Below are 11571 nucleotides of genomic sequence, written 5' to 3'. Positions count from 1 at the left end.
ACATCTGAAGATCTTACTGACGCTCACGACCCAGGTGGACCTCGACCTAGCGCAAAAGCTACCCTCGGGGCACGTTCTCTTACGCCCGAGATAGCCCTCCATAGAAAACGGGTTTTAGGGTATCCTACACAAAACTCTGGTCGGTAGAGAGGAGATTACAGGTAACTCCTAAGAAAGTAGGTCGTGGTAAGTGTTAGGAAAAATAAAAATTACTTAAAATTTTTTATTTTTTTGCAAGGACGTACCGGTACGTCCATGGGGGTAAAGGGCGAGTTTTGTGAAACGTACCAGTACGTCCTTTTGGGGGTAAAAGGATTAATTACTGTTCAGTTTTGTTAGAAATATTTTCCTGCTGGTTTTAAGCATGAAAATTGACATTTGATCAGTTTTAACGAACTTTAACAATTTGTTAATTATGTTCTATTGAATATTAAGATTTTTCAATGTTTATTTACCATTGGTATCCAACAAAGATCAGTCTTGATAATTTGACATCACTATGTGCTATTCATTTTTCTTACTTAGTAAAACTCAAAGATTTAATTGTATGATGTATGAAAATAAAACTTGATGATTTTAAACATCTTTTAGGTTATGCTAGGAGGCTGTGAGGATGCAGAACACAAGAATTCTAATATAAATGGCATTTCTACTGTTTTAGCATCTGTAGTTTGGTCGTAACTTCATCTCGCAACTTTTAACATCAAAGACCTAACACCAGTTATTCTTCCATGGACGACCACCGGATTATTCATGAAACTTTCGGCAGGTATTAGTTCTATTTACTTAGTTTTAGAAAATATATCTATGAATAAAAAGAATATTTAAGCTTTATTATTAAATGAATACGAAATTGATATTGATGAAAACGAAATGTAGTACAGTAGTAAATTTTTTTACAGGTGAGCAGTTTTAGAAAATATATTGGTTATGAATAAAAAGAATATTTAAGCTTTATTAAATGAATACGAAATTGATATTGATGAAAACGAAATATAATAAATTTTTTCTACAGGCGAGAATTCAACATCGATAGTAGTGTCTGCAAATGGCACGCGAGAGAAATTAGACTGGTCAGCGTTAATCCGGGTCGAGTTCCCAAAGCATTGGTGATAGTTTTCTCATTTCAAAAAGGACTTAATCTAGAGAAGTCTCCGATTGTTACATGGATGGGTAAGTTTTGCGAAATTGGCATGCCATTTAAGAGAGGCATCTCATGTCTTTAATGTTGTGTATGCTTATATGCAAGGAGGAGGGTGTTCTAATAGACTTGGGCTAATGCTGTGGAAGAGTCATTTGAGGTATCGGGTAAATAGAAGCAGAGCTTTATAGCAAAACTGTTAAAACTCCTGTGTTATGGAAGGGACATTTCCCTGTCTTGTAGTTCAATGTTCTGAAAGAGCACCATGGCAATTAAGGTATGGCTCGGTTGGTTAGCACTATTGGTAAGAAAGTGTGCTTTATGTGGGAGTTTGTACCTATTTTTTATTCATAAGAACCTCCACACATGTTCACATTACTTCTTAAACCTTGATATATATTTTTCTGGGCTCCGACTTGTGCCGCCCAGTGAAATGCTCCTTTTACATCATTTCTAAGGTAAAAACTGCTATGAATTTACCAGAAAAAATTGTATAGGAATGCCAGGTTGAACCCAGCTCGCTCACCTAATAAGGTGTCGGTATAATATACTGGGGCGTGATAAATCACAACCAGAGGCAGATGTTCACGTTGCTGCTTAAACCTTGATATATATTTGTTTAATCCCTTCTAAAATCAAAAATTTCCTTTGGCACAATTAACCCTTTTACCTCCAAAGGACGTACTGGTACGTTTCACAAAACTCGTCCCTTTACCCCCATGGACGTACCGGTATGTCCTTGCAAAAAAATGCTATTTAAAATGTTTTTTTTTTGTCAATTTTTTTTTAGAAAATTCAGGCATTTTCCAAGAGAATGAGACCAACCTGACCTCTCTATGAGAAAAATTAAGGCTGTTAGAGCAATTTTGAAAAAAATATACTGCAAAAAATAACCCTTAGGGGTTAAGGGTTGGAAATTTCCAAATAGCCTGGGGGTAAAAGGGTTAAACCTTGATATATATTTGTTTAATCCCTCCAAAAATCAAAAATTTCCTTTGACACAATTAGGCTAATACAGTGTTGAATGGCCATAATTATGACTTAACGCTGTACCTGCTTTTGTCTCTTCGTTGAGCGCGACTGTGTAAGGTTCACTGCTCGGTGTTACTTGGGTTATTAGTATTTACAATGGATGTCTACTGGATTTAATAATTACCGAGTAGGCTGTTCAGGGAATTTTTTTTATTTCCGGCCACTATTGCGACGTGAGTCTTTGTTCCAATTAGGGGAAAAAATCACAAATTCTAAGTAATTTGTATTTTTCCTAACATACATACCGAGAACTACTTTCTTAGGAGGTACCTGGAATCTCCTCTCAACCGACCAGAGTTTTGTGTAGTTTACCCTACTTCCGTTTTCTGTGAGGATCACCTCGGGCGGAAGGATACGTTCCCTGAGGCTAACCCAGAGTCAGGCCACATGCTAGCTTGGGACTCGACCCTCAGTAAGTTCTCTGGTCGCGTCGTGATGTCAGATTAAAATTTCAATTAGTTTAGAGGAAAATCTATAGAATTGTAAAATAACTTTTGAGAAGGGAAGTTTCCTTTTAGGCAGTAATAAAAGGCTTATCAAATGTACTTGTCGGTACCAAGGTGATCTCATTGATGAATAGTCAATGACTCCAGCTCTAAACAATGTAGCTCAAATTTATAAATCCCAAGGTGTACTCTTTTTTAGTCTCATCTTTTGGGCCCCCTTGTCCTCTTCATCTCTTCCCTTTCTATCTAACTTTTATATTTGGGCTCGAGCCATGTCGTCCTGATGGAAGTTCTTTCTGGCAACTTTCTACAGTATAATATTTCTGCGATTGATATTACGAGAGAATTAACGTCGGGTATCACCGGGCTCCAACCCCGGAAACGACTATCCGAAGATATCGCGTATAATCAGGGACGTATCCTAACATAACCATAGGTATCTGCACCCCAAATAGACCTTACCCAGTCTAATCCACTAAGGGGAAGGATAAGTAGGAAGCCGCTACACCACCTATCACCTTCGAGCGCCCCTATACGTTCCTGCTTCTCATGCCTTCGAACGCAGCTGATGGCTACAGTTCGGTTGATTTTTGGGGGCGCTTATTTCGCAAACTTTGACGATTAGATTTGTGAATTGGCTTCCTCTTTTTGCAAAAGTTGAGTATATATTTCTCTCTGGTTTTGTTTATGGTCATTTTGATTTTAGCTCCCTTCGGGGACTTAGAGATCCCTTCTTTGATTTAGCACTGTTGAATATCCTCCCTTGGTCAAATTACCCAGACACAAGACCCTAATCACATATATCAAATCGCCCAATTTAAAATTTAGCCAACTTGTGAAAAATATATTAGAGATCTTATTGCAAGAGCTTGAAAAGTTATCGAGGGATACCTTAACCTAAAGTCCTATTTGTATTTAAATTAAATTTTTTTGGGGTATAATACAGTAATTCAATATTGGAATAATATTGCTTGAGCAGCTATGAGAAATTTTAAGCTTGTGGTCATATGTTTGGCCTTACATTCGGCCATAATACGTATAATTAAAATTGCTTTACGAATGTATTTCCTGGCTAAGTTCAATGTGATTTGAATAGACCAATTTGGTTTTATTCTACCATCATATGGGGTTTTGTGGAAATTTTATCAATAAGGACAACCCATATTATTAGATACATGAATATTTTTATTAAAAAGTTTAAAGCAGAACCGAACCTATTGAACATAGCTGTATGAACTACCTTTGCAATTGACTAGCACAAGGAATAAGTGCTTTAGTCTGCTTTTCATTTTAATGTGTAATATTGGCCTTAATATTATGTTGGTACCGTCTCAATGGATAGTTATCTAGTTGAGTCGTGAGATGTTATAGCAATTGTTAATGCCCCGTTTACATTAAAAGTGGTTAACTACTGCATTGTGATTGTTCATTTGCTACTTAACTCTTGGTAAAGGTAGAAGCGCACTCGAGCTATGGTAAGCAGTTCTTTAAGAAGACACTCTAAAATCAAACCATTGGTCTCTAGTCTTGGGTAGTGCCATTGTCAAAGTTGACCATGGTCTGCCATTGTTTAGGGGTAGAGTTCTCTTGCTTGAGGGTACACTCTGGCACACTATTCTATCCGTTTCCTTATTTCCTTAACTCACAGGGCTCTATTATGGTCTGTCATTGTCTAGGGGTAGAGTTTTCTTGCTTGAGGGTACACTCAGTCGCATTATTGTTTCCTTAACTCGCTGGGCTATTTTACCTGTTGGAGCCCTTGGATTTTATAACATCCTTCTTTTCCTACTAAGGTTGTACCCGAGCTAATACTCTAATAATGATGCCGATTGTTTACGGGTGTGTTCAATGGCAATTGTTGAATTAACCCTTTTACCCCCAGGCTATTTGGAAATTTCCAACCCTTAACCCCCAGGGGGTTATTTTTTTTCCCAGCACATTTTGCAGTATATTTTTTTTAAATTGCTCTAACAGCCTTAATTTTTGTCATAGAGAGGTCAGGTTGGTCTCATTCTCTTGGAAAATGCCTGAATTTTCTCAAAAATCAAAAATATGACGCATTTTTTTTTGCGAGGACGTACCGGTACGTCCATGGGTTAAAGGGATGGCTTTTGTGAAACGTACCAGTACGTCCTTTTGGGGGTAAAAGGGTTAAGTAATAAGTAGGTAGTATTTTTTTTATGTAAAATGAAAACTTAGAATGTACAAGAAAACCATGTTTCATATTTGATGCCATTTGAAATTGTTTTATTCACCAATGTTCAGCAATATACTGTACATCAATTCTACCTAACTTTCAACTTCAGTGATACCTCAACATACGATCTTAATTCGTTTCAGAAACTGCTTTGTATGTTGGAGCAAATATTCCCATAAGAATACGTGGTAATTGATTTAATTCGTTCCTCAGCCTAAAAACCCATAATATATCCTTAATAAATGGCTACAAGTTTGCATTTTTAGCCTGTCATTCGACCTTTGATTCATGTTTAATCAATCATATATAAGTTTGTCTGTCAACAGAGAGATCTCATGTTAATTATATATTTCAGGAATAGAAAAATGCATATTGATAAAAGATCGACGTTCTCTACATAGCTGCCTTTATCAACGAGTAGATCGCTGGTTATAAAAATGGCTTCCTGCTGATTAATGGTATGTACTTGAATTGTTGTGAGAAATGCTTATAATAGTTAATTTTGCAATACTATTTTCACACCTATTAATCATATATTCCATACCCAAGGTGTTCAGACAACTTGTGCACAACACACAGGTATTTAATCCATTGCAAAAGAAGTGGTAGCTCAATATATATGCTACCTATATTTTAGGTACATATCAATCACAATCTACATTCCCTCTAGATTGGATATGAGTTACTGTGATCTTGTTATCTGAACAAACGGGTAGATGGAAAGATTTAGTCCCGAGGTGTTGCTCCGTTTTTGGAAGTAATGGAAGACTGTTTTACTGAATAGAAAAACTTCCTATTCATTATTGGTGGTAAAGGATTTTGTGGAAAAGTCCCGCATGTTAGAACCTTTAAGGGGTGGTGGTGGGCGATGTGGTAACGTCCCTGACTGGTGAACGCCAGACTTGGGTTCGAGTCCCGCTCAAACTCGTTAGTTTCTCTGGTCGCTACAACCTCGCCATCCTTGTGTGCTAAGGATATGGGGTTTGGGGGAACCTATAGGTCTATCTGCTGAGCCATCAGCAGCCATTGCCTGGGTCTCCTTGGTACCAGCTTGCGTGGAGAGGAGGGCTTGGGCGCTGATCATATGTATACATGGTCAGTCTCTCGGGCAATGTCCGGCCTGCTAAGGCAATGTTGCTGTCCCTTGCCCCTGCTATTCATGAGCAGCCTATAAAAGTGTGCCTGCAATCAATACAACTTTAGAACTCTGGCCTTTATAAGTTTGCCTTAGTCACCTTTCAAATTGAGAGGAAGACAAGGCTTCAAGGATCTCTCATCAGAATTTATAGTTTTCTTGCAGAACCTGCATCGTGTTCTCAAATTTTTAAGATTCGAAAGGAGCTTCACTGGCTGTAAGTGACAGTCCTTATCAACTTTAGTTGCAATTAGAGTGTTCTGATTAGAAGTAACCTTCCCACTGCTCCAATTATAGAATTGTCTTCACTTGGCCTTGCAATTGATAATCATTGCCATGGAAGGTCTTGCTAGTAATAGCTTTAGCTTTTTTTTTGGCTGACAATCCCTTACTGCTGAAACTAATAGCAGTCTGTGTAAAATGGTAACACTTTGTTTCTGGTAGTCTGCATAATTGCAACTTCGATATATCATGGAGGACTTTGTGGTAAGTAACTACTTGTGCAGCCAAAGAAAAGTAATCAAAAAGGCATCTACATATTCTCGGTCCTTCATAATCTTGTCTAGCGCCTATCTGGTGAGAGAAACGGTAGGAAAGAGACCGTATAAGGAATGCATCAGTTTTCTTCGATGCAAACAGGTCTATTTAAGATACTGATATTAAATATTTTTGCAGAGTATTTTAATGAGTGCTAAAGAGAATGAATTCCAAAGTTTGTGCTCCTTTCCTGAGTTGAACCTCCAGCATGTTCGTTGGTTGAGGTCTTAAAGGTTTTGTAAAGCTAGAAAGAAACTGTTTCTAATTATCTACCTAAGATACTATAGTGGAACGCTGCTTGCAGACATTCTGATCATCCCTTGACATGGAGAAGGACTTGAACTTTGTTTTGTGGACAGTTGGATTCTAGGTTTTGGCCACAATTTTGCGAAGAATCTTCAGTATAGGGGACTTTTCATTCATTGAATTAGTGACAGAGATGACAATAGCCAGCCCACTCACATCGCCAAAGCTAACTGAAAGACAATCTGATCAAATCTTTGCTTGATAATTTTCTTAAAGACCCTTGAGGATGTGGATCATATCCCATTTTAAGGCATTAAGGCCTCGGGTGGGGAGAGATTGCTTGTATGTTTTGTGTCAACTTAGAAGTCTGTTCCGCAGTCAGAAAAGATTGTGCTTAAGGCTAAATGGTAGTCTTTCCCAAGTGCAAAGTCTGCACTGGAGAAGTTTCCAGTGACTTTGACACTGACCATTTGCCTATTTAACTTAATCAACAGCAGAAAATGTGATTATACTCAAAGCCTTTGCAAATACCCTTTAGCTCATAGAAACTGTGTAATAGAAACTGTGTAATCTCCAACCTTGAAGTGCAAGTGAAATTACAAATGATTTTAAGTACGATAAATGTGGAGGAGTGTACCTTCATGAGGTCTACTAAATGTGTCAACAGCTTTGAGACCAAGTTATAACCTCTGCTCTGCAGGACGCTGTAGTAATCCCACAATTGTAGATGAAGCTGAGTCATACCCGCTCTTGTAGTCGTAGCTACATTATGCCTGCTCTTGTGGTCGGAGTTGCACGGAGCTGCATCTGGCCCGCTATTGTTGTCGCAGCCACATCATGACTGCTGTAGTTGACGTTAGAGCATCTGGCCCACTTTTGTGGATGCCGCCGCATTATTCCCGCTCTTGTGGTTGTAGCTGCATCACCACCTTACTGGACGCAGCCGCATCCTCCTTACCTTCTTGGACATAGCCGCAGCATACCCACTCTCGTGGACGAAGCAGCATCATGCCTGATCTTGTGGATGTAGCTGTATCATGCCTGCTCTTGTGGATGTAGCTGTATCATGCCTGCTCTTGTGGACGCAGCCATATCATGCCTGCTCTTGTGGACGCAGCCATATCATGCCCGCTCTTGTGGAAGCAACTGCAAAGTGTCCTCGCTTGTGGACGCGGCAGCATCGTGCCCGTTCTCGTGGACGTATCAGCAACATGCCTGCTCTCGTGGACGCAGCAGCAGCGTACCCGCTCTTGAGGACGCAACCGCATTGTGCCTGCTCTCATGGACACAGCAGCATTGTGCCTGCTCTCATGGACACAGCAGCATTGTGCCTGCTCTCATAGACACAGCAGTATTGTGCCCGCTCTCGTAGACACAGCAGTATTGTGCCCGCTCACGTAGACACAGCAGTATTGTGCCCACTCTTGTCGATGCAGCAGCATTGTGCCCTCGCATGTGGACGTAGCAGCAACATGCCCGCTCTTGTGGATGTAATCACAGCGTGCCCGCCCTTGTGGATGCAACTGCGTTGTGCCCGCTCTTGTGGACGCAGCAGCATTGTTCCTGCTCTCATGGACACAGCAGTATTGTGCCCACTCTCGTAGACACAGCAGTATTGTGCCCGCTCTCGTAGACACAGCAGTATTGTGCCCACTCTTGTCGACGCAGCAGCATTGTGCCCTCGCATGTGGACGTAGCAGCAACATGCCCGCTCTTGTGGACGCAGCAGCATTGTGCCTGCTCTCATGGACACAGCAGTATTGTGCCCGCTCTCGTAGACACAGCAGTATTGTGCCCGCTCTCGTAGACACAGCAGTATTGTGCCCACTCTTGTCGACGCAGCAGCATTGTGCCCTCGCATGTGGACGTAGCAGCAACATGCCCGCTCTTGTGGACGCAGCAGCTTTGTGCCTGCTCTCATGGACACAGCAGTATTGTGCCCGCTCTCGTAGACACAGCAGTATTGTGCCCACTCTTGTCGACGCAGCAGCATTGTGCCCTCGCATGTGGACGTAGCAGCAACATGCCCGCTCTTGTGGACGCAGCAGCATTGTGCCTGCTCTCATGGACACAGCAGCATTGTGCCTGCTCTCATGGACACAGCAGTATTGTGCCCGCTCTCGTAGACACAGCAACACAGCAGTATTGTGCCCACTCTTGTCGACGCAGCAGCATTGTGCCCTCGCATGTGGACGTAGCAGCAACATGCCCGCTCTTGTGGACGCAGCAGCATTGTGCCTGCTCTCATGGACACAGCAGTATTGTGCCCGCTCTCGTTGACGCAGCAGTATTGTGCCCGCTCTTGTCGACGCAGCAGCATTGTGCCTGCTCTCATGGACACAGCAGTATTGTGCCTGCTCTCATGGACACAGCAGTATTGTGCCCGCTCTCGTAGACACAGCAGTATTGTGCCCACTCTTGTCGACGCAGCAGCATTGTGCCGCTCTCGACATGGCCACATCATCCCCACCTAACTGGACATAGCCGCAGCATGCCCACCCTCGTGGACGCAGCCGTATCATGCCCACCTTCCTGGATGTAGCCGCATCTTCCTTACCTTCCTGGGCCCAGCCGCATCATGCTAGCTCGTGGACGTAGCAGCAACATGCCGCTTGTGGACGCAGCCACATCGTGCCTGCGCTTGTGGACCAGGCTACATCATACCCACTCTTGAACACAGCCGCATCATCCTTCCCTTCCTGGGCCCTGCCGCAGCATGCCCGCTCTCATAGACACAACCGCATAATCCCCGCTCGTGAATGAAGCAGTAACATGCCCGCTTGTGGATGTAGCCGTATTATACTTTAGTGGACGCAGCCACATCATGCCCGCTCTCGTGGATACAGCGGCACCATCCCCACCTTCCTCGACACGGCCACATCATCCCCACCTTTCTGGACATAGCTGTAGCATGCCCACCCTCGGGGACGCAGCCATATCTGCCCACCTTCCTGGATGTAGCTGTATCTTCCTTACATTCCTGGGCCCAGCCGCAACATGCTCACTCTTGGACGCAGTTGCATTATGTTTGTTCTTGTGGACGCAGCTGCATTATGCTTACTCTTATGAACGCAGCTGCATCATTTTTGCCTTCCTGGGCTCTGCCGCAGCATGCCCGCTCTCGTGGACGCAGCTGCATGGTGCCCGCTTGTGAAAGCAGCAGCAACACACCCGCTCTCTTGAAAGCAGCAGCAACACGCCCGCTCTCTTGAATGTAGCTGCATCATCCCCGCCTTCCTGGACGTAGCAACATCATCCTTGCCTTCCTGGGCCCAGCCACAGTATACCTGCTCACGTGGACGCAGCTGCATCATGCCCACTCTTCTGAACTTCGCTTGTGAATGCAGCAGCATGAAACCTGTTCTCGTGGATGCAACTGCATCATCCTTGCCTTCCTGGACAAAGTTGCAGCATGCCCACTCTCATAGACGCAGGAGCATCATACCCGCTCGTGGACGCAGTAGCAACATGCCTGCTTGCAGACACAGATGCACTATGTCCACTCTTGTGAACGTAGCAGCATCATCCCCACCTTCCTGGACACAGCCACAACATGCCTGTGCTTGGGGACCAGGCAGCATCATGCATGGCTCTCTTGAATACAGCCACATCATCCTTGCCTTCCTGGACACAGCCGCAGCATGCCCACACAACTGTACGCAGCTGCATCATGCCCACTTGTGGACGCAGCTGCATCATGCCCTCGCTTGTGGGTACAGCCACATGGAGCCTGCTCTCGTGAACGCAGCCGTATTATCCTTGCATTCCTGGACACAGCCGCAGCATGCCCGCTCTCGTGGACGCAGCAGCAACATACCCGCTCGTAGATGCAGCAGCAACGTCGTGAACGCAGCCGGATCATGGCCGCTCTTATGGATGCAGCAACAACGTGCCCGCTCTCGTGAAAGCAACCACAGCATCCCCACCTTCCTGAACGCAGCCACATCATGCCAGCTCTTGTGGATGGCCGCATCATGTCCACACTTGTGGATGCTACCGCCGCATTATGCCCGCCCTTGGCAACGCAGTCAGTGCAGCCACATCATGACCTTTTTCGTGCACATTTTGTCTAGTAGAACCAGCCTGGTCTGGCCTGCTGATATGTACGTTGCTGCAACACGCCAGCTATTATGGACGTTTTGCTGCGCCATTGCCTGCTCTTGTGGATGTGGACGTTCTGCCGCACCATGGCTCACTCTTTTGGACGCGGATGTTTTGCCGCACCATGACTCACTCTTTTGGACGTGGATGTTCTGCCGCACTCTTGATGTGTTTCCGCACATAGGCTCCAGATTTGTAGGATTGGGCATAGGTTGGACACTAATTTTTTGAGCTCTCGGACGAAATGCAGCTTGAGTCTACATCTGATGAATGTCAAGGGGAAAGCAAGTTAGTTTGTATAATAAGGTTGTCCATTTAACTTGAGCTATTGGAGTGAACACTAATGCAATGCTGTAATAGAACAGAAATAATTCAGGAAAATGTCAAGGTAAAACATAGATGGGAACTCTTGAATTGTATGAAAAAATTATCATCATTCTAAAATAAAAAAATTAACTGTCCAAGTTATTATTGTGAAAAGTCTGGAATTGATAAAGTAATCAAAATTTTAGGGAAGATATATACTTATGATTATATAACTAGTCCTGTAAATTTCTTTTTCAGATGCACACAGAGAATGATGCTGTGGAAAACTGGTGCTGTACATTACATTATTCCTAGGGAAAGAATACACCAGCTAAGAATAATTTTGTTTATTCTCAGGCTTTAAACAAAACGACAAGAAACAGGAGAAATTTTTTTTTACAAAAATAAAAATCTTTAAATCTATATATAG

At 43.1% G+C, this 11571-nt stretch overlaps 1 long non-coding RNA gene across 1 annotated transcript; it reads left to right on the top strand.

The window, feature by feature from the left end:
* The first annotated feature begins 288 nt into the window (after window positions 1-288).
* On the top strand, window positions 289-11564 carry LOC137645908 (uncharacterized). The gene is made up of 4 exons (XR_011045361.1): window positions 289-769; window positions 1016-1173; window positions 5172-5274; window positions 11400-11564. It is a non-coding gene; the product is annotated as an uncharacterized lncRNA (long non-coding RNA).
* Window positions 11565-11571: the final 7 nt, after the last annotated feature.

The sequence above is a fragment of the Palaemon carinicauda genome, chromosome 8, assembly GCF_036898095.1.
Source record: "Palaemon carinicauda isolate YSFRI2023 chromosome 8, ASM3689809v2, whole genome shotgun sequence".
Classification (NCBI taxonomy): domain Eukaryota; kingdom Metazoa; phylum Arthropoda; class Malacostraca; order Decapoda; family Palaemonidae; genus Palaemon; species Palaemon carinicauda.
Note: the sequence above shows the minus strand (reverse complement) of the source record. Positions and strands in the feature narration are given on the sequence as shown.